The sequence below is a fragment of the Artemia franciscana genome, chromosome 18 (assembly GCF_032884065.1).
Source record: "Artemia franciscana chromosome 18, ASM3288406v1, whole genome shotgun sequence".
Taxonomy (NCBI): domain Eukaryota; kingdom Metazoa; phylum Arthropoda; class Branchiopoda; order Anostraca; family Artemiidae; genus Artemia; species Artemia franciscana.
In genome coordinates, this window is record NC_088880.1 from 5,106,043 (window position 1) to 5,124,654 (window position 18,612).

General features: G+C 35.4%; 1 long non-coding RNA gene across 5 annotated transcripts in view; it reads left to right on the plus strand.

Moving 5' to 3' along the window:
* LOC136038525 (uncharacterized) overlaps positions 1-18,612 on the plus strand; it is a 171,077-nt gene that overhangs the window by 26,974 nt on the left and 125,491 nt on the right. For 3 of the 5 annotated variants that reach the window (XR_010620235.1, XR_010620236.1, XR_010620239.1), the window contains exon 5: positions 9,201-9,378. The exons of 1 other annotated variant lie outside the window; for it this stretch is intronic. This is a non-coding gene — a long non-coding RNA (uncharacterized LOC136038525). Of the gene's footprint in view, positions 1-2,409; positions 2,555-9,200; positions 9,379-18,612 lie in introns of all 5 variants that reach the window. One more of the 5 variants, XR_010620237.1, reaches the window with a different exon arrangement.

Genomic DNA, 18,612 nt, shown 5'->3' on the forward strand with positions numbered 1-18,612 from the left:
ATGCATTTTGTTCAACAACTAGAGTAAAAAAAAAAAAAAAAAAAAAAAAAAAAAAAAAAAAAAAAAAAAAAAAAAAAAAAAAAAAAAAAAAAAAAAAAAAAAAAAAAAAAAAAAAATCAAACTTAAACCAAACTTAAGAGCAAAAAAATTATCCAGAGCATCTAGCTTTGAGAACTTTGTCAGTGACTGGAGACTGGAAAAGAAAGAGTTATTTTCTCTAACCTGGTCTTTTATATATGTGTATGAAGAATCCCCATACGACAGTAAATGATTCCTCCAGATCTTCATGCTAAAAATAACCTAGATAATTTCGTAAATTTCCCAAAATAAAAGATATTTTGGTCACATATGCAGTGAATAGTATTATTACTACTATTACTTACTGTGTCAATCAGTATTACTACTAACAGCGGTCACTCCATATGCTCTCGAAATATCTAGTATTATTTGTGAAATTTATCACTGTCTATTCAAAGGTTTTATCCGTATTAGAACTTTTTATTTATAAAAAAAAACTAATGATTCACCCGAATTTGGAATGACGATACTGGATGAAAAACAGGATAAGGGCCAGTGCCATCTGTTATGTATATGAATATAGAGGGAAGGGAAAGACGGGGATAAGCGAAGAGTAAAATATTAAACTGGAGAGTTTGAAATTCTACAATGTAGAAAATAGGTGGAATGATTTTATTTTAGGAAAAAAGTTCGTCAAATTGCAGATGGTTTCTTACGAAGGATTGTTGGAAATGCAGTTAGAATTAATCGTGAAGTCGCCTTTGTTTCGCAAAAAAGAAGAGGGGTTTTACAAAAAGTATTATGAAATCAAAAGGAATGTAAGGAAAGCGGAAAAAGCTTTAAAATATAAACTAAGGAGAAATGGAGGACTTTGATAAAATTACTGAAATTGCGGAAGATTCAACCAGAATTCAAAACTGTCCAATATTTTCATAAGGTAATTAGCTGTATTAAGCATAACTGTACTATCTTTAGCAAGCATGAGAGAAAGCATTAGAGATGATAATAAATGGACACAAAAAATAAATAGATCCTGGGTGCTGATAATGTGGTAAATGATTTTTCTAAACAAATTTAAGAAAAGGGGAATTGAGTAGTAATTTTAATAAAATTTTAATTAAACCAAATATATGAGATGTATCAGAGCTATAATGAAGAGCCATAAAGGTTCAATGTATTATAGTATTTATTTTTTTTTGCCAGAGGAACTTCATATTGAAGAAAAGGTCGTTCAAGCTTTGAATGAGGCTCATTCAATTTGAAATATGAAGTTCTAGTGTCGTTCTGTATAGTGAAGTGAAAGTGAAGTTCTAGTGAAGTCTAATAGTCTAAAGTGAAGTTCTAGTTGTTTTTAAGAGTCATTATTGATCGGAGGGCAACCAGTTTCCGACACATGTTTTTTTGACAATTCATTCAGTAAAAGTTTTGAGATAGCCATTTTGCCCAAAGTAGTCCGTAGGTCAAATAACTGTTTCCGGGTTTGACTCCCTCCCAGCCACAGGGCAAGGGCACTAAGTTATTCAAATTGCCCATTGTTAACACTTAGGGTTTTTAAGAAAAGAAAGTATGTCTGATCATGGACCTAAGAAAAGCTTAGAGTATTAAGGCAAAACTTTTAAGGGAATTTTGAGAGGGATGTCAGACACAATCAAAATGAATTATGTTTTGTTGGTCGTGAAAAGTGAATATCAGTAGCGAATATGGAATAACTCGGGGTATTATAGGTTGAAACTTTCAAGGTAGGTTAAGGGATGTTGAAGATATATTGGAAGGTAACCAGCCCCCCTCTTTTTCCGCCGTTTTTAGGTGCTTCCTCTCCTTTACCATGATCAGTTTATTTTTAAATTTTCAATGCGTTTAAATTAGTCTGAATATCTAATAGAGCTATGCATCCAGGGATGCCATACCCCCTTGGATCTGGGGAAAAAGTTGTAGATTTTGCAATTTGCCTATTGTTTACATACAGGGCTTATCATTAAAAAAAGGAGAAATGTTTGTTCTGGGTGTATCCGAAAGGCTCATTAGAATTAAAGTTAAATTGTCAAAATATCAAATAACTTCGCTCTTACATATTAAGAAGGAGCTGTTATATTAAGTAAGGCCTGTTGGGGTGACAAAGCCCCTCACATCTTTAGAAAAAGATTCCGAAGACAATCAACTGATTCAGGGTGTGTTCGGAACGGTTGAGAGTAATTAGTTGAAACTGTTTCGAATATTGAAGGACATGTCAAACTAAATCAAAAGATACTACGTGCACCCAGCTTATCAAAAGGGTGTGTGTGTAATCTGCCATGAACTGCTGACAGTATTAAGCTCGAACCCTCGAGGTATGTTGAGGATGTTAAAAAGTGAGAAGGAGGGTAACAAGACTCTTTCTTATTCAATTTGCAGGAGCCCTCCGCCGAAACTTTTGATTAGGATATGAAACAACCATCTTGTTCAAAATAATCGAAAAGTCCAATAAATATGCTACCGTTGATGGCTTAACCCCTCACAGTATCTGGGAAAGGTCTCTAATAAAGCTGAGGGTGCTAAGGTAAAAATTTTAGAAAATTTTGTGTGGCATATCCTGTTTGTAATAATTTTTCTTTGTTTTACATTCGACTTGAATTTTAAATTTTTTTTTTTTAATTTATTCACTCATTTATATTCAATTTGCAATCAATTTGTTTTCTCTAATGGTTTTAAGTTTAATATGCCTTTTTTTTTACATGTCTTTGAAGAAATTATTTTTTGGAAAGATTTTTTTTTAAATTAATTGGAAAAATAATCAGTTTGACTGGTAATTATAGAAGCCCTAGCTTAGTTTCCATAGGAAGTTACCTGCTTAGTATGATAATCCTTTTTTGATTCTGAGATTTTGTAGGTCATGTTCTAAAAGAAAAACAGTTTGTTTTTGGTTGGGGAGAGGACGCATTCGGCTTGTAATTTCGTCTTTTTGTTATTTACCATATCATCATAAGCTGTAGCTGGTGACTCCCTATGAACTAGGGTATCAATATTGAATTCACTGACAAGTTTCCGAACTAATGCCTTGTAATTCACAGCGTAAAATACTGTTGGGAGGTCTTAAATGGAAGTTAAATTAAGGCAGTTATCAATTTTTCAAGGCATTTTCTAGTGGCATTGACAAGATAAATAAGAATAGGAGTTAGAAACGGATTTGTGGTTCCCAAATCACCTCATTCTTGTATGAAGAAGGATATTTTCCTTCAGCATATCAGCAACGAAGCCTTCATGTAGTTTTAAGAATAGTTTTTAGGAGTGAGGGAGACGGGACGAAGCTTCTCTTTTTCCTTAGCTTCCCGATCCTTCTTTCAAACTCTAATGGGTAAATAATGGGAACAAAATGGAAATTTTATCAGCTGGTATTTAGTTAGATATTACTGACAGGGCGTCCTGAAGGTCCCAGAAAATCCCCAAGAGAGCTCTCAAGACCCCTTTCGCAAGATTTAGCCATGACATCGTTGCTCTTGAGTAATTTAGACTGCCAGGCTTTTTTGTTTTCGCTGTTTAGATATGTATTACTGGAGGTTTGGCTAAGGTTATTGGCGGTAACTTTGGGTGGTTCAGGTTGATTTAAATTAAGCCTTTCCGTTTTAATACTACACAACCTCTTATCCTCAGAAAATCAGTGTCATTTTCTCTTGATTAGGGAAAATTAGTTACAACTCTAACCCTATCCCTGGATTTTGGCAAACTTACGCCACTGAATTTTGCTTTCAGATTGGCCACTTATAAACAGACTATACAACTATTAAATTTGCATCTCTCTCGGGACTTCATTTAGGGGAGGATATTTGTCCCCGAAATTGTTGCATTCTTGTGTTGTTTTCATTGAAAGAAATAAAAACACCCCCCTTCTATATTTAGAATGATTACGCTTTGGTAAATTTGAAGACTGATTCTTTATTTACAGAGGGGCAAGGTGGGTCCTACCTAATGCCTTTTTTGTTTGTGATCTTTCCAGATATTTCATCATCTCAATTGCAAATCCTCTCCTCTCCCTCATATGTGTCATTATATTGTGTATCTTCTCCATAATATTCCATCTTCTCCTTAATGTTTTACCACTCTAGACGTCCTTATGAAATTTCAAATGAATCCTATCTTTTTTGTGCTTTTTTATATTGTCCATTCTGTATATTATGCCGCAGGACTCGAAGGGGGGATGTTGTTATGTTAAGGTTTTAGTTAACATGTGACACGAAATAAAAAAAACAAACCAGATATAATGAAAAATTTAATGAAGTTTCAAAATACGAACCTCCTCTCTTTAAAAAAAGGAAGAAAAACGTTCAATCTGTTTTTTTTTTGTAAGTCTTTAGTATTGAATGTGCCACCTGGAAATGAGAATGTCAAAATTTTTCTCAGTAGTAATTTTGCCCACTTCGGGACCAAATTGTTCTATTTGACCTTAAAATGACAAACAACTCCAGTTTGCTATGTTGCAATCTCTTTCGTTTTTTTGGCATTTGGTATCTACCAAGTGACATATAGCGATCGCAAATTCTGTCGGTCTTTCGGTCTGTCTGTCTGTCCCGGTTTTGCTACTTTAGGCACTTCCAGGTAAGCTAGGACGATGAAATTTGGCATTTGTATCAGGAACCAGACCAGATTAAATTAGAAATAGTTTTTTCCCCGATTCAACCATCTGGGGGGGAGAGGGGGACGGTTAAATCGTAAGTATTAGAAAAAAGGAGGCATTGTTAACTTACGAACGGGTGATCGGATCTTAATGAAATTTGATGTTTGGAAGGATTTCGTGTTTCAGAGCTCTTATTTTAAATCCCGACCGGATCCGGTGACATTGGGGGGAGTTTGTGGGGAACCTAAAATCTTGGAAAACGCTTAGAGTGGAGGGATCAGGATGAAACTTGGAGGTAAAAATAATCATAAGTCCTAGATACGTGATTGACATAACCGGAACGGATCCGCTCTCTGGGGGAGTTGGGAAAAAAAAGGGGGGGGGGGGTTAATTCTGAAAAATTAGAAATAAGAGGAATTTTTAACTTACGAAGGAATGATCGGAACTTAACGAAACTTGATGTTTGGAAGGATATCGTGTCTCAGAACTCTTATTTTAAGTCCCGACCGGATCCGGTGGCATTGGGGGAGCTGGGGGGGGGGAACCTAAAATCTCGGAAAACGCTTGGAGTGGAGGGGTTGGGATGAAACTTGGTGGGAAAAATAAGCAAAAATCCTAGATACGTGATTGACATAACTGGAACGGATCCGTTCTCTTTGGGGAGCTTGGGGGAAGGGTTAATTCCAAAAAGTTAGAAAAAATGAGGGATTTTTAACTTACGAAGAAGTGATCGGATCTTAATGAAATTTGATGTTTGGAAGAATTTCGTGTCTCAGAGCTCTTATTTTAAATTCCCGACTGGATCCGGTGACATTGGGGGAGCTGGGGGGGGGGAAACCTAAAATCTCGAAAAACGCTTAGAGTGGAGGGATCGGGATGAAATTTGGTGGGAAAAAATAAGCACAAATCTTAGATACGTGATTGACATAACTGGAATGGATCCGTTCTTTTTGGGGAGCTGGGGGAAGGGCTAATTCTAAAAAATTAGAATAAATGAGGGGTTTTTAACTTACGAAGAAGTGATCGGATCTTGATGAAATCTGATGTTTTGATGGATGTTGTGTCTCAGAACTCTTATTTTAAATCCCGACCGGATCCGGTGACACTGGGGGAGCTGGGGGGTCTAAAATCCTGGAAAACGCTTAGAGTGGGGGGATCGGGATGAAACGTGGTGGAATAAATAAGCACAAATCCTAGATGTGTGATTGACCTAACCGGAACGGATCTGCTCTCTTTGGGGGAGTTGGGGGAAGGGTTAATTCGGAAAAAATTAAAAAAATGAGTTTTTTTAACTTACGAAGAAGTGATCGGGTCTTAATGAAATTTCATATTTTGAAGGACCTCGTAACTCAGATCTCTTATTTTAAATCCTGACCGGATCCAGTAATGGGGGAGGGGCGGAAATCCTGGAGAACGCTTAAAGCAGAGAGATCAGGATGAAACTTAGTGGGAAGAATAAGCACCAGTCCAAGATAAGTGACTGATATAACCGGATTGGATCCACTCTCTTTGGTGGAGTGGGGGGGGGGGGGTGTAATTCGGAAAAATTAGAAAAAATTACGGATTTGTAACTTACGAACGGGTGATCAGATCTTAATGAAATTTGATATTTAGAAGGATCTTGTGCTTTAGAACTCTCACTTTAAATCCCTACCTGATCCAGTGATATTGAGGGGAATTGGAGGGGGAAACTGGAAAGTTTGGAAACCGGAAATCTTGGAAAACGCTTAGAGTTGAGAGATCGGGATGAAACTTGATTGGAAGAATAAACACAAGTTATAGATACGTGATTGATGTAATTGGAACGGATACGTTCTCTTTGGGGGAGCTGGGGGTTGTTAATTTGGAAAAATTAGAAAAATTGTGGTATTTTTAACTTAAGAACGGTTGACCGGATCCTAATTAAATTTTGTTTTTTAGAAGGAACTCATGTCTCAGAGCTCTTATTTCAAATCCTGACGAGATCTGTTGACATTGGAGGGAGCTGGAGGGGAAACCGTAAATCTTGGAAAACGCTTATAAATGTCGTAGATTCGTGATTGACATAATCGGACTGGATCCGCTCTCTTTGTGGGAGTTAGGGGACGAGGCTCAGTGCTTTGGCGAGTTTCGTGCTTCTGGACGTGCTTGGACGATGAAAATTGGTAGGCATGTCAGGGAGCTGCACAAATTGACTTGCTAAAGTCGTCTCTCTCGATTCGACCATCTGGGGAGCTGAAGGGAGGTGATCGGATCTTAATGAATTTTGATATTTAGAAGGACCTCGTGACTCGGGGCTCTTATTTTAAATCCCGACCGGCATTAAGCCTCTGATTTTCCTTTTAAGGCAATCTATTTATTCTTATAATTTTGCTAGAGCTCATACCATATGAGCTCTTGGCTCTTCCGACCTCGTCACAAGTGTCATATGAGCTCCTAGCTCTTAGTTTTTGGTAAAAAAACATACATATTTCGACACCAATTATTTTAACGATACAATGATAATTGAGAAGGCAGTTCCTTTGAAAGAAAGTCAAACAGGTTCGACCAGGCTACCGAAGAACTGATTTTAGTTTTACAACAAAGCTATTAAAGTTAAGTTGGAAAATCCAATATAACAAAAACAGTAAACAAATTGGAGTAATTCCTGAAATTTTAGAATCAATACTGGGTTAAACAAAGTAATGCTGTTTTATTTATGAGTGGGACAGTGGAGACCAGACCGGAAAAATAAATATGTTCGAAAAGCAGATTTAAAGATATAATTTTTCTCCAGCATAAAAATTTAAATTCTGGAATTAGGGCACCGTGATCGCATGAGCCATATAGACAAGAGTGATGATGACTTTATGTTTATAAGACAAGAATTTCCAAAAAAGTCGAAAAGTATGAAATAATGTCTTTTTCGTTTTTTGTACGATTTATTTAAATTATGATTAGTATTTATTTATATATGGTTTGTATATATAATCAAAAGATAGATTTGAGCACTCCAAAAGACGGCGGAAAATTTATTAGGTCTTTTTCCAAAGAATTGAAAGATGACACGTTACCAAAGATCTTCCTATTGGGCCTACCATCCAGGGCCGAACAAGAAGCTAGTCGTCCTTAAATTGGCCGAGAGGTTATAAGGAAAAATCCTATGGAAATTATAAAGTACTTATGTCTTATAGCCACGAAACCCAAGAAGTGAAGTTAGGTTAATCCACATGGAACTATATCAACTTCATAATATGCAGAATAATTGCTGCTAAAACATTTTGTATGTAGACCCGCAATGATTTAACCCCAACCCCCTCCACTAATGTGCGATAGTTTCCAGGTATTCTCGTAATGCGTCTCTGATATGAACTCCTTTACGTATAAATTGGAATTTACTGTGGTGAAACAAAAACTGGAAAAACAAGTTACAGGTGGGAAAATGAATTGAGAATATATACTTTGGGGTATATGCTTGCGCATCAGGTGTGGGGAGGGGGGGGGGGTGGTTGGGCAAAGTATACGAGGATGCATGTAAAGCGTGTTAGCTACAATGATTCTGCCAAATATGAAGTAAGCTTTGTTTTCTAACTTCCTGCTGTCCAAATACTTTACTTTCCCTCCTAATATACAAATATATAGCCCAAATTATATCAGACCAATGTTTTATGTCACCCATTACCCATCATTTTAAAAGTTATAAAAATTTTAGCTTGGAGGAAGGGACTGAGCTGGGGGGGGGGGGCTAACCCCTTCATATACGGAATAGTTTCTGTTCATTTTGAGTTTTAGTGTTGCTCCTTAACTTCAGTTGAAAAAAATCCTTTTTTTTTTTTAATTAGACATAGAATCCAAGTGTGATGAAATATTAAATGTATGGAGCAATGTGGGGGGGGGGGAGCGGGAGGACTTAATTTATTGAGTGCACTTTACTATAACTGTACTTTACTGGAGCCCCCTCGAAGTTTACACTTTTAGTAGTAATTAATTTGACACTTTAAGGGTTCAACAATTCAAGACAGCTCTCAAGTCCCCTTTTCCAAGATTAAGCCCTGGCATCATGTCAAACAAGAAGTCTTCTTAGTGTGTTAGTGAAATTTACAGTCCTGAAGACTGAATAATATTTTCAGTGCATTAATATTAATGGACGGAAAGGTTTGACGCTCTTGAGTAATTTAGACTGCCAGGCTTTTTTGTTTTCTTTGTTGAGATATGTATTACTGGAGGTTCGGCTAAAGTTATTGGTGGTAACTTTGGGTGGTTCAGGTTGATTAAGATTAAGCTGTTCTGTTTTCTTTCTGCACAACTTCTTATCCTCAGAAAATCAATTTTTTGGTGTGCTATTGAACAATTTTTGACCTTCTTTTATAATAAAATCGGGTCGATATACGAATTTCTTTCTTACTTTTTCAGATTCTATCATCTTCATCAATTTTTATTTCCTGAAAGCTCAAATTTCTTCCTAAGTAGTGTTTAGGTGGATTGATTGTTGTCTTTATCACTGGAGGACATTTGACCTGTAATGTCCATTGTAATATCCTTGTAATGTTCTGCTGAGCAGTAAATGTCCATGGATGTATGTATATTTTCTGAACCACTAAAGCAAAACTGTTCACAACATTTTTTGCTTTTTCAGTCGAGGGAAAGTCTTACCGTATGTTCAAAAGCGTCCATACTTCAAAGAAGAAGAATAGCGTCTTAGAAAAAGTCAAAAATGGAGAACAGTGATGATGGGAGCATGTGACTAGGAGAGAAGAAGAGACTCGCTGACAGCCGATGCAATACAAATAGTCTTTGGCGATGTAAAATATAAGGTAGTTGACATAAATTGGGAACAGCTTTTTTTCATTTTTTATTTATTTTTTATTATTTCTTATAACTTAAGTGAGTGTCTTAGATCCAAACCGGGTTATGATCTGTTTCGGTAACTTGATTACCGAAGATTCCAATCATTTACGGAATAGTTTGGGACATACGACTTCCTTTTATGGGTTAAGGTATATACTCCCTCTTAAAATATCAATTTCATGACGCATTAGGAGCCCCACATTAGAGGCAAGGGGTTTTGTTAAAATTAATGTTATATTTTTATTCACAGTGGATTTCTGACTTTACAGTATTGTCTATTTCTTAGCTAGGCCTATCTTAATATTTTATAGATTTTATGCTAAAATCAATAGATTTTGTTAATTTAAATTTTGTCGAACGAATTGCATTTTATTATTTATCACAGTTTTGAATTGCATTTCACAGTTTATTATTTTTTTATCGTTGGCAACATTGTTCGTAAGAACATAAGGCCAAATTTTAAGCAAATAATGCTCATAGCAGCTAAAAAAATTGCAGGAAAGCCGAGTTTTCAGATTATCCAGAGGGTTAAATATGTTTTCATTTTTGTGTCCTTGGTTCTTCGACGAATCTGAAGCGGGGCACAAAGCTTAATCAGGAGCTTAAGGAAGTAGATACGCGTTATAGCTTCGTGGGTAACATTGTTTGGTACTTGTGTCTTATAGCCACCACATTTCATAATATAAAGAATAAATATAGCTAACGCGTTTGACATGCAGATCCGCTATTCTTTTATCTCCCCCTCCCCTTTAATTTTCAATGCATTTTCCCATCCGTAACTTGTTTTTCCAATTTTTGTTTCGTCACAGTTGATTAAATTTACAGGTACACGGTTTGAAACAAGGGAGATGCATTGCGAGAATTGCTGGAAAATGTATAATTTCAGCTATATATTTGCGCATAAGGGGAGGGGGGAAATTAAAGTATAGTGGATCTGCATGCAAAATACGTTAGCTTAAATTATTCTGCGTATCATGCAGTAAGAATTGTTTTATTAGGATTAACCCAACTTCACTTCTTAGGTGTAGTGGCTATCATTGTTTATATGGGATATCCCACTTTAAATTAGAAGAAGTTGTGACAACAATTTATTTAAAGACGATGCAGATGTTTCAGGACGTTTATGATTAAAGGAAAGAGAGGAAAATAAGAAAGGAAAAGATATAAATTTCATTAAGTTGATTTTTACCTATCAAAGGCTACGAGCCTGAGAAAATTTGTCTGATTTTCAAAAAAGGGAAAAGGCCCCCTAAAAGTAATAAAATCTCAATAAAAATCTCATCATCAGATTCAGCGTATCAAAGAACTATACTATACAGGCTTCAAACTCAGATCTGCGAAAATGTGGAATTTGTTGTTTTCTTTTTTTCAGAAGAAAAATCACCGATGTGTTTTTTTTGTATATTTATTCATCTTTTTCCGATGAGTGATCGTATCGACCAATTGATTCTAGAACATCGTGAGAAGAATTGTTGGACCGGAAATTCAAAGTTCAAGTGCCCTTTTTAAGTTGCCGAAAGAAGTGGAGGGTAACTAGGCCCCCTCACCAGCTCCCTTTCCCCAAATAGTCAAATCAATTTTTGAGATAGTCGCTTTGTCCATCATAGTTGAAAGGCCCAATAACTCTGCCTTTAGATTTAAATGACCCCTCCCCCCAGGAGCAAGGTTTTTAAACTCAGGTTTTTACTCTTATATCATCTTTTCTCTCATTCCAGCACTTCAAAGCTGTATCGAATCCAATTTTTCCTACAGCTTATTGTCTGATACACGGCTAATCTGACAATTTTATATATACATACATATATATATATATATATATATATATATATATATATATATATATATATATATATATATATATATATATATATATATATATATATATATATATATATATATATATATATATATATATATATGTATGTATATATATATATATATATATATATATATATATATATATGTATACATATATATATATATATATATTTATTATATATATATATATATATATATATATATATATATATATATATATATATATATATATATATATATATATATATATATATCCTATATATATCATATATATATCATATATATACATGAAAAAAAAAATTGTTCAAGACACTTCAAATGATTTTTCTTAGCTAGGATCTGTATTAGAAATATTTAACTAACTTCAGGGAGCAGTTATCTTTAAATGAGCTCCATCAGTAGAGGTGGGAGATGAGACTGCCCTCCGCACTCTAGAAAATCTTTGAAGAATAATCAAAGTATGAAAATAAGAAATTAAGGCTCTTCTTTTCTCCTGTTTTTAGCAATGTCTAGTCTACCTTCTTTCCAAAAGATCCTTTTTTTCGCAAAAATGACCATAAATTTCCTATTATTAACTCCTTTAACCTTTGGCCGCCGTGTAATAGTGAAGGGCTTTCTACAATAGGAGTGTGGAACCTGTTAAGGTTATTGGCGGTAACTTTGGATGGTTTAGGTACATTGAAATGAAGCTGGTCCGGTCTCCTACCACATAATTTCTTATCCTCAGAAAATCAATAGTTTGATTTGGTATTGAAAAACTCATGACATTATTTTAACAATAAAATTGGTAAAAAAAAATTGCGATTTTTTTTGTTTGTCGTATTCTGAATTTCTTCCTTGGTAGTATTTTAGCGGATTGATTGATGTCTTTATCACTGCAGTGGTTTTTGATTTTTTTTTCTCTGCGAAATAATTAGCTTTTTAATATTTATATCTTTATGGAAAACAGCAATTTTGTATCAAGATTTTGTAAATGAAAATATCAGACTTTCAACCATGTAACGAAAAGTCGAGAGAGATAACAATTAAATAAAAGTTAATAAGCATGAAAAAAGGTGTTTCTCCTAGTTTTTGGTGTTTGAAATATTGACAAATAAAATTCTCAAATAGTAAGAGAAAGTAATTTTTCATGCAAAATGAAACAAAACTCAGCAACATTTTAAATGGCAAGGATTTCTGGAAAAGGTAAATATCCATTTAATCTATAATAGATTTAATTAATTTGCGTTATTATATGTTTATCATGCATTTTGTTCAACAACTAGAGTAAAAAAAAAAAAAAAAAAAAAAAAAAAAAAAAAAAAAAAAAAAAAAAAAAAAAAAAAAATCAAACTTAAACCAAACTTAAGAGCAAAAAAACTATCCAGAGCATCTAGCTTTGAGAACTTTGTCAGTGACTGGAGACTGGAAAAGGAAGAGTTATTTTCTCTAACCTGGTCTTTTATATATGTGTATGAAGAATCCCCATACGACAGTAAATGATTCCTCCAGATCTTCATGCTAAAAATAACCTAGATAATTTCGTAAATTTCCCAAAATAAAAGATATTTTGGTCACATATGCAGTGAATAGTATTATTACTACTATTACTTACTGTGTCAATCAGTATTACTACTAACAGCGGTCACTCCATATGCTCTCGAAATATCTAGTATTATTTGTGAAATTTATCACTGTCTATTCAAAGGTTTTATCCGTATTAGAACTTTTTATTTAAAAAAAAAAACTAATGATTCACCCGAATTTGGAATGACGATACTGGATGAAAAACAGGATAAGGGCCAGTGCCATCTGTTATGTATATGAATATAGAGGGGAGGGAAAGACGGGGATAAGCGAAGAGTAAAATATTAAACTGGAGAGTTTGAAATTCTACAATGTAGAAAATAGGTGGAATGATTTTATTTTAGGAAAAAAGTTCGTCAAATGCAGATGGTTTCTTACGAAGGATTGTTGGAAATGCAGTTAGAATTAATCGTGAAGCGCTTTGTTTCGCAAAAAGAAGAGGGGTTTTACAAAAAGTATTATGAAATCAAAAGGAATGTAAGGAAAGCGGAAAAAGCTTTAAAATATAAACTAAGGAGAAATGGAGGACTTTGATAAAATTACTGAAATTGCGGAAGATTCAACCAGAATTCAAAACTGTCCAATATTTTCATAAGGTAATTAGCTGTATTAAGCATAACTGTACTATCTTTAGCAAGCATGAGAAAAAGCATTAGAGATGATAATAAATGGACACAAAAAATAAATAGATCCTGGGTGCTGATAATGTGGTAAATGATTTTTCTAAACAAATTTAAGAAAAGGGGAATTGAGTAGTAATTTTAATAAAATTTTAATTAAACCAAATATATGAGATGTATCAGAGCTATAATGAAGAGCCATAAAGGTTCAATGTATTATAGTATTTATTTTTTTTTGCCAGAGGAACTTCATATTGAAGAAAAGGTCGTTCAAGCTTTGAATGAGGCTCATTCAATTTGAAATATGAAGTTCTAGTGTCGTTCTGTATAGTGAAGTGAAAGTGAAGTTCTAGTGAAGTCTAATAGTCTAAAGTGAAGTTCTAGTTGTTTTTAAGAGTCATTATTGATCGGAGGGCAACCAGTTTCCGACACATGTTTCTTTGACAATTCATTCAGTAAAAGTTTTGAGATAGCCATTTTGCCCAAATAGTCCGTAGGTCAAATAACTGTTTCCGGGTTTGACTCCCTCCCAGCCACAGGGCAAGGGCACTAAGTTATTCAAATTGCCCATTGTTAAACACTTAGGGTTTTTAAGAAAAGAAAGTATGTCTGATCATGGACCTAAGAAAAGCTTAGAGTATTAAGGCAAAACTTTTAAGGGAATTTTGAGAGGGATGTCAGACACAATCAAAATGAATTATGTTTTGTTGGTCGTGAAAAGTGAATATCAGTAGCGAATATGGAATAACTCGGGGTATTATAGGTTGAAACTTTCAAGGTAGGTTAAGGGATGTTGAAGATATATTGGAAGGTAACCAGCCCCCCTCTTTTTCCGCCGTTTTTAGGTGCTTCCTCTCCTTTACCATGATCAGTTTATTTTTAAATTTTCAATGCGTTTAAATTAGTCTGAATATCTAATAGAGCTATGCATCCAGGGATGCCATACCCCCTTGGATCTGGGAAAAAGTTGTAGATTTTGCAATTTGCCTATTGTTTACATACAGGGCTTATCATTAAAAAAAGGAGAAATGTTTGTTCTGGGTGTATCCGAAAGGCTCATTAGAATTAAAGTTAAATTGTCAAAATATCAAATAACTCGCTCTTACATATTAAGAAGGAGCTGTTATATTAAGTAAGGCCTGTTGGGTGACAAAGCCCCTCACATCTTTAGAAAAAGATTCCGAAGACAATCAACTGATTCAGGGTGTGTTCGGAACGGTTGAGAGTAATTAGTTGAAACTGTTTCGAATATTGAAGGACATGTCAAACTTAATCAAAAGATACTACGTGCACCCAGCTTATCAAAAGGGTGTGTGTGTAATCTGCCATGAACTGCAGACAGTATTAAGCTCGAACCCTCGAGGTATGTGAGGATGTTAAAAAGTGAGAAGGAGGATAACAAGACTCTTTCTTATTCAATTTGCAGAGCCCTCCGCCGAAACTTTTGATTATGATATGAAACAACCATCTTGTTCAAATAATCGAAAAGTCCGATAAATATGCTACCGTTGATGGCTTAACCCCTCACAGTATCTGGGAAAGGTCTCTAATAAAGCTGAGGGTGCTAAGGTAAAAATTTTAGAAAATTTTGTGTGGCATATCCTGTTTGTAATAATTTTCTTTGTTTTACATTCGACTTGAATTTAAATTTTTTTTTTTTAATTTATTCACTCATTTATATTCAATTTGCAATCAATTTGTTTTCTCTAATGGTTTTAAGTTTAATATGCCTTTTTTTTTACATGTCTTTGAAGAAATTATTTTTTGGAAAGATTTTTTTTTAAATTATTGGAAAAATAATCAGTTTGACTGGTAATTATAGAAGCCCTAGCTTAGTTTTCCATAGGAAGTTACCTGCTTAGTATGATAATCCTTTTTTGATTCTGAGATTTTTTAGGTCATGTTCTAAAAGAAAAACAGTTTGTTTTTGGTTGGGGAGAGGACGCATTCGGCTTGTAATTTCGTCTTTTTGTTATTTACCATATCATCATAAGCTGTAGCTGGTGACTCCCTATGAACTAGGGTATCAATATTGAATTCACTGACAAGTTTCCGAACTAATGCCTTGTAATTCACAGCGTAAAATACTGTTGGGAGGTCTTAAATGGAAGTTAAATTAAGGCAGTTATCAATTTTTCAAGGCATTTTCTAGTGGCATTGACAAGATAAATAAGAATAGGAGTTAGAAACGGATTTGTGGTTCCCAAATCACCTCATTCTTGTATGAAGAAGGATATTTTCCTTCAGCATATCAGCAACGAAGCCTTCATGTAGTTTTAAGATAGTTTTTAGGAGTGAGGGAGACGGGACGAAGCTTCTCTTTTTCCTTAGCTTCCCGATCCTTCTTTCAAACTCTAATGGGTAAATAATGGGAACAAAATGGAATTTTATCAGCTGGTATTTAGTTAGATATTACTGACAGGGCGTCCTGAAGGTCCCAGAAAATCCCCAAGAGAGCTCTCAAGACCCCTTTCGCAAGATTTAGCCTTGACATCGTGGCTCTTGAGTAATTTAGACTGCCAGGCTTTTTTGTTTTCGTTGTTTAGATATGTATTACTGGAGGTTTGGCTAAGGTTATTGGCGGTAACTTTGGGTGGTTCAGGTTGATTTAAATTAAGCCTTTCCGTTTAATACTACACAACCTCTTATCCTCAGAAAATCACTGTCATTTTCTCTTGATTGGGGAAAATTAGTTACAACTCTAACCCCCCCCCCCCTCTATCCCTGGATTTTTGGCAAACTTACGCCACTGAATTTTGCTTTCAGATTGGCCACTTGTAAACAGACTATACAACTATTAAATTTGCATCTCTCTTGGGACGTCATTTAGGGGAGGATATTTGTCCCCGAAATTGTTGCATTCTTGTCGTTTTTTCATTGAAAGAAATAAAAAAAACCCCTTCTATATTTAGAATGATTACGCTTTGGTAAATTTGAAGACTGATTCTTTATTTACAGAGGGGCACGGTGGGTCCTACCTAATGCCTTTTTTGTTTGTGATCTTTCCAGATATTTCATCATCTCAATTGCAAATCCTCTCCTCTCCCTCATATGTGTCATTGTATTGTGTATCTTCTCCATAATATTCCATCTTCTCCTTCATGTTTTACCACTCTAGACGTCCTTATGAAATTTCAAATGAATCCTATCTTTTTTGTGCTTTTTTATATTGTCCATTCTGTATATTATGCCGCAGGACTCGAAGGGGGGATGTTGTTATGTTAAGGTTTTAGTTAACATGTGACACGAAATAAAAAAAACAAACCAGATATAATGAAAAATTTAATGAAGTTTCAAAATACGAACCTCTCTCTTTAAAAAAAGGAAGAAAAACGTTCAATCTGTTTTTTTTTGTAAGTCTTTAGTATTGAATGTGCCACCTGGAAATGAGAATGTCAAAATTTTTCTCAGTAGTAATTTTGCCCACTTCGGGACCAAATTGTTCTATTTGACCTTAAAATGACAAACAATTCCAGTTTGCTATGTTGCAATCTCTTTCGTTTTTTTGGCATTTGGTATCTACCAAGTGACATGTAGCGATCGCAAATTCTGTCGGTCTTTCGGTCTGTCTGTCTGTCCCGGTTTTGCTACTTAGGCACTTCCAGGTAAGCTAGGACGATGAAATTGGCATTTGTATCAGGAACCAGACCAGATTAAATTAGAAATATTTTTTTTTCCGATTCAACCATCTGGGGGGGGGGGGGGTTTAGGGGGACGGTTAAATCGTAAGTATTAGAAAAAAGGAGGCATTGTTAACTTACGAACGGGTGATCGGATCGTAATGAAATTTGATGTTTGGAAGGATTTCGTGTTTCAGAGCTCTTTGTTTAAATCCCGACCGGATCCGGTGACATTGGGGGAGTTTGTGGGGAACCTAAAATCTTGGAAAACGCTTAGAGTGGAGGGATCAGGATGAAACTTGGAGGTAAAAATAATCATAAGTCCTAGATACGTGATTGACATAACCGGAACGGATCCGCTCTCTGGGGGAGTTGGGAAAAAAAAAGGGGGGGGGGGGTTAATTCTGAAAAATTAGAAATAAGAGGAATTTTTAACTTACGAAGGAATGATCGGAACTTAACGAAACTTGATGTTTGGAAGGATATCGTGTCTCAGACTCTTATTTTAAGTCCCGACCGGATCCGGTGGCATTGGGGGAGCTGGGGGGGGGGAACCTAAAATCTCGGAAAACGCTTGGAGTGGAGGGGTTGGGATGAAACTTGGTGGGAAAAATAAGCAAAAATCCTAGATACGTGATTGACATAACTGGAACGGATCCGTTCTCTTTGGGGAGCTTGGGGGAAGGGTTAATTCCAAAAAGTTAGAAAAAATGAGGGATTTTTAACTTACGAAGAAGTGATCGGATCTTAATGAAATTTGATGTTTGGAAGAATTTCGTGTCTCAGAGCTCTTATTTTAAATTCCCGACTGGATCCGGTGACATTGGGGGAGCTGGGGGGGGGGAAACCTAAAATCTCGAAAAACGCTTAGAGTGGAGGGATCGGGATGAAATTTGGTGGGAAAAAATAAGCACAAATCTTAGATACGTGATTGACATAACTGGAATGGATCCGTTCTTTTTGGGGAGCTGGGGGAAGGGCTAATTCTAAAAAATTAGAATAAATGAGGGGTTTTTAACTTACGAAGAAGTGATCGGATCTTAATGAAATCTGATGTTTTGAAGGATGTTGTGTCTCAGAACTCTTATTTTAAATCCCGAACGGATCCGGTGACATTGGGGGAGCTGGGGGGGGGGGGTCTAAAATCTTGGAAAAACGCTTAGAGTGGGGGGATCGGGATGAAACGTGGTGGAATAAATAAGCACAAATCCTAGATGTGTGATTGACCTAACCGGAACGGATCTGCTCTCTTTGGGGGAGTTGGGGGAAGGGTTAATTCGGAAAAAATTAAAAAAATGAGTTTTTTTTAACTTACGAAGAAGTGATCGGGTCTTAATGAAATTTCATATTTTGAAGGACCTCGTAACTCAGATCTCTTATTTTAAATCCTGACCGGATCCAGTAATGGGGGAGGGGCGGAAATCCTGGAGAACGCTTAAAGCAGAGAGATCAGGATGAAACTTAGTGGGAAGAATAAGCACAAGTCCAAGATAAGTGACTGATATAACCGGATTGGATCCACTCTCTTTGGTGGAGTGGGGGGGGGGGTGTAATTCGGAAAAATTAGAAAAAATTA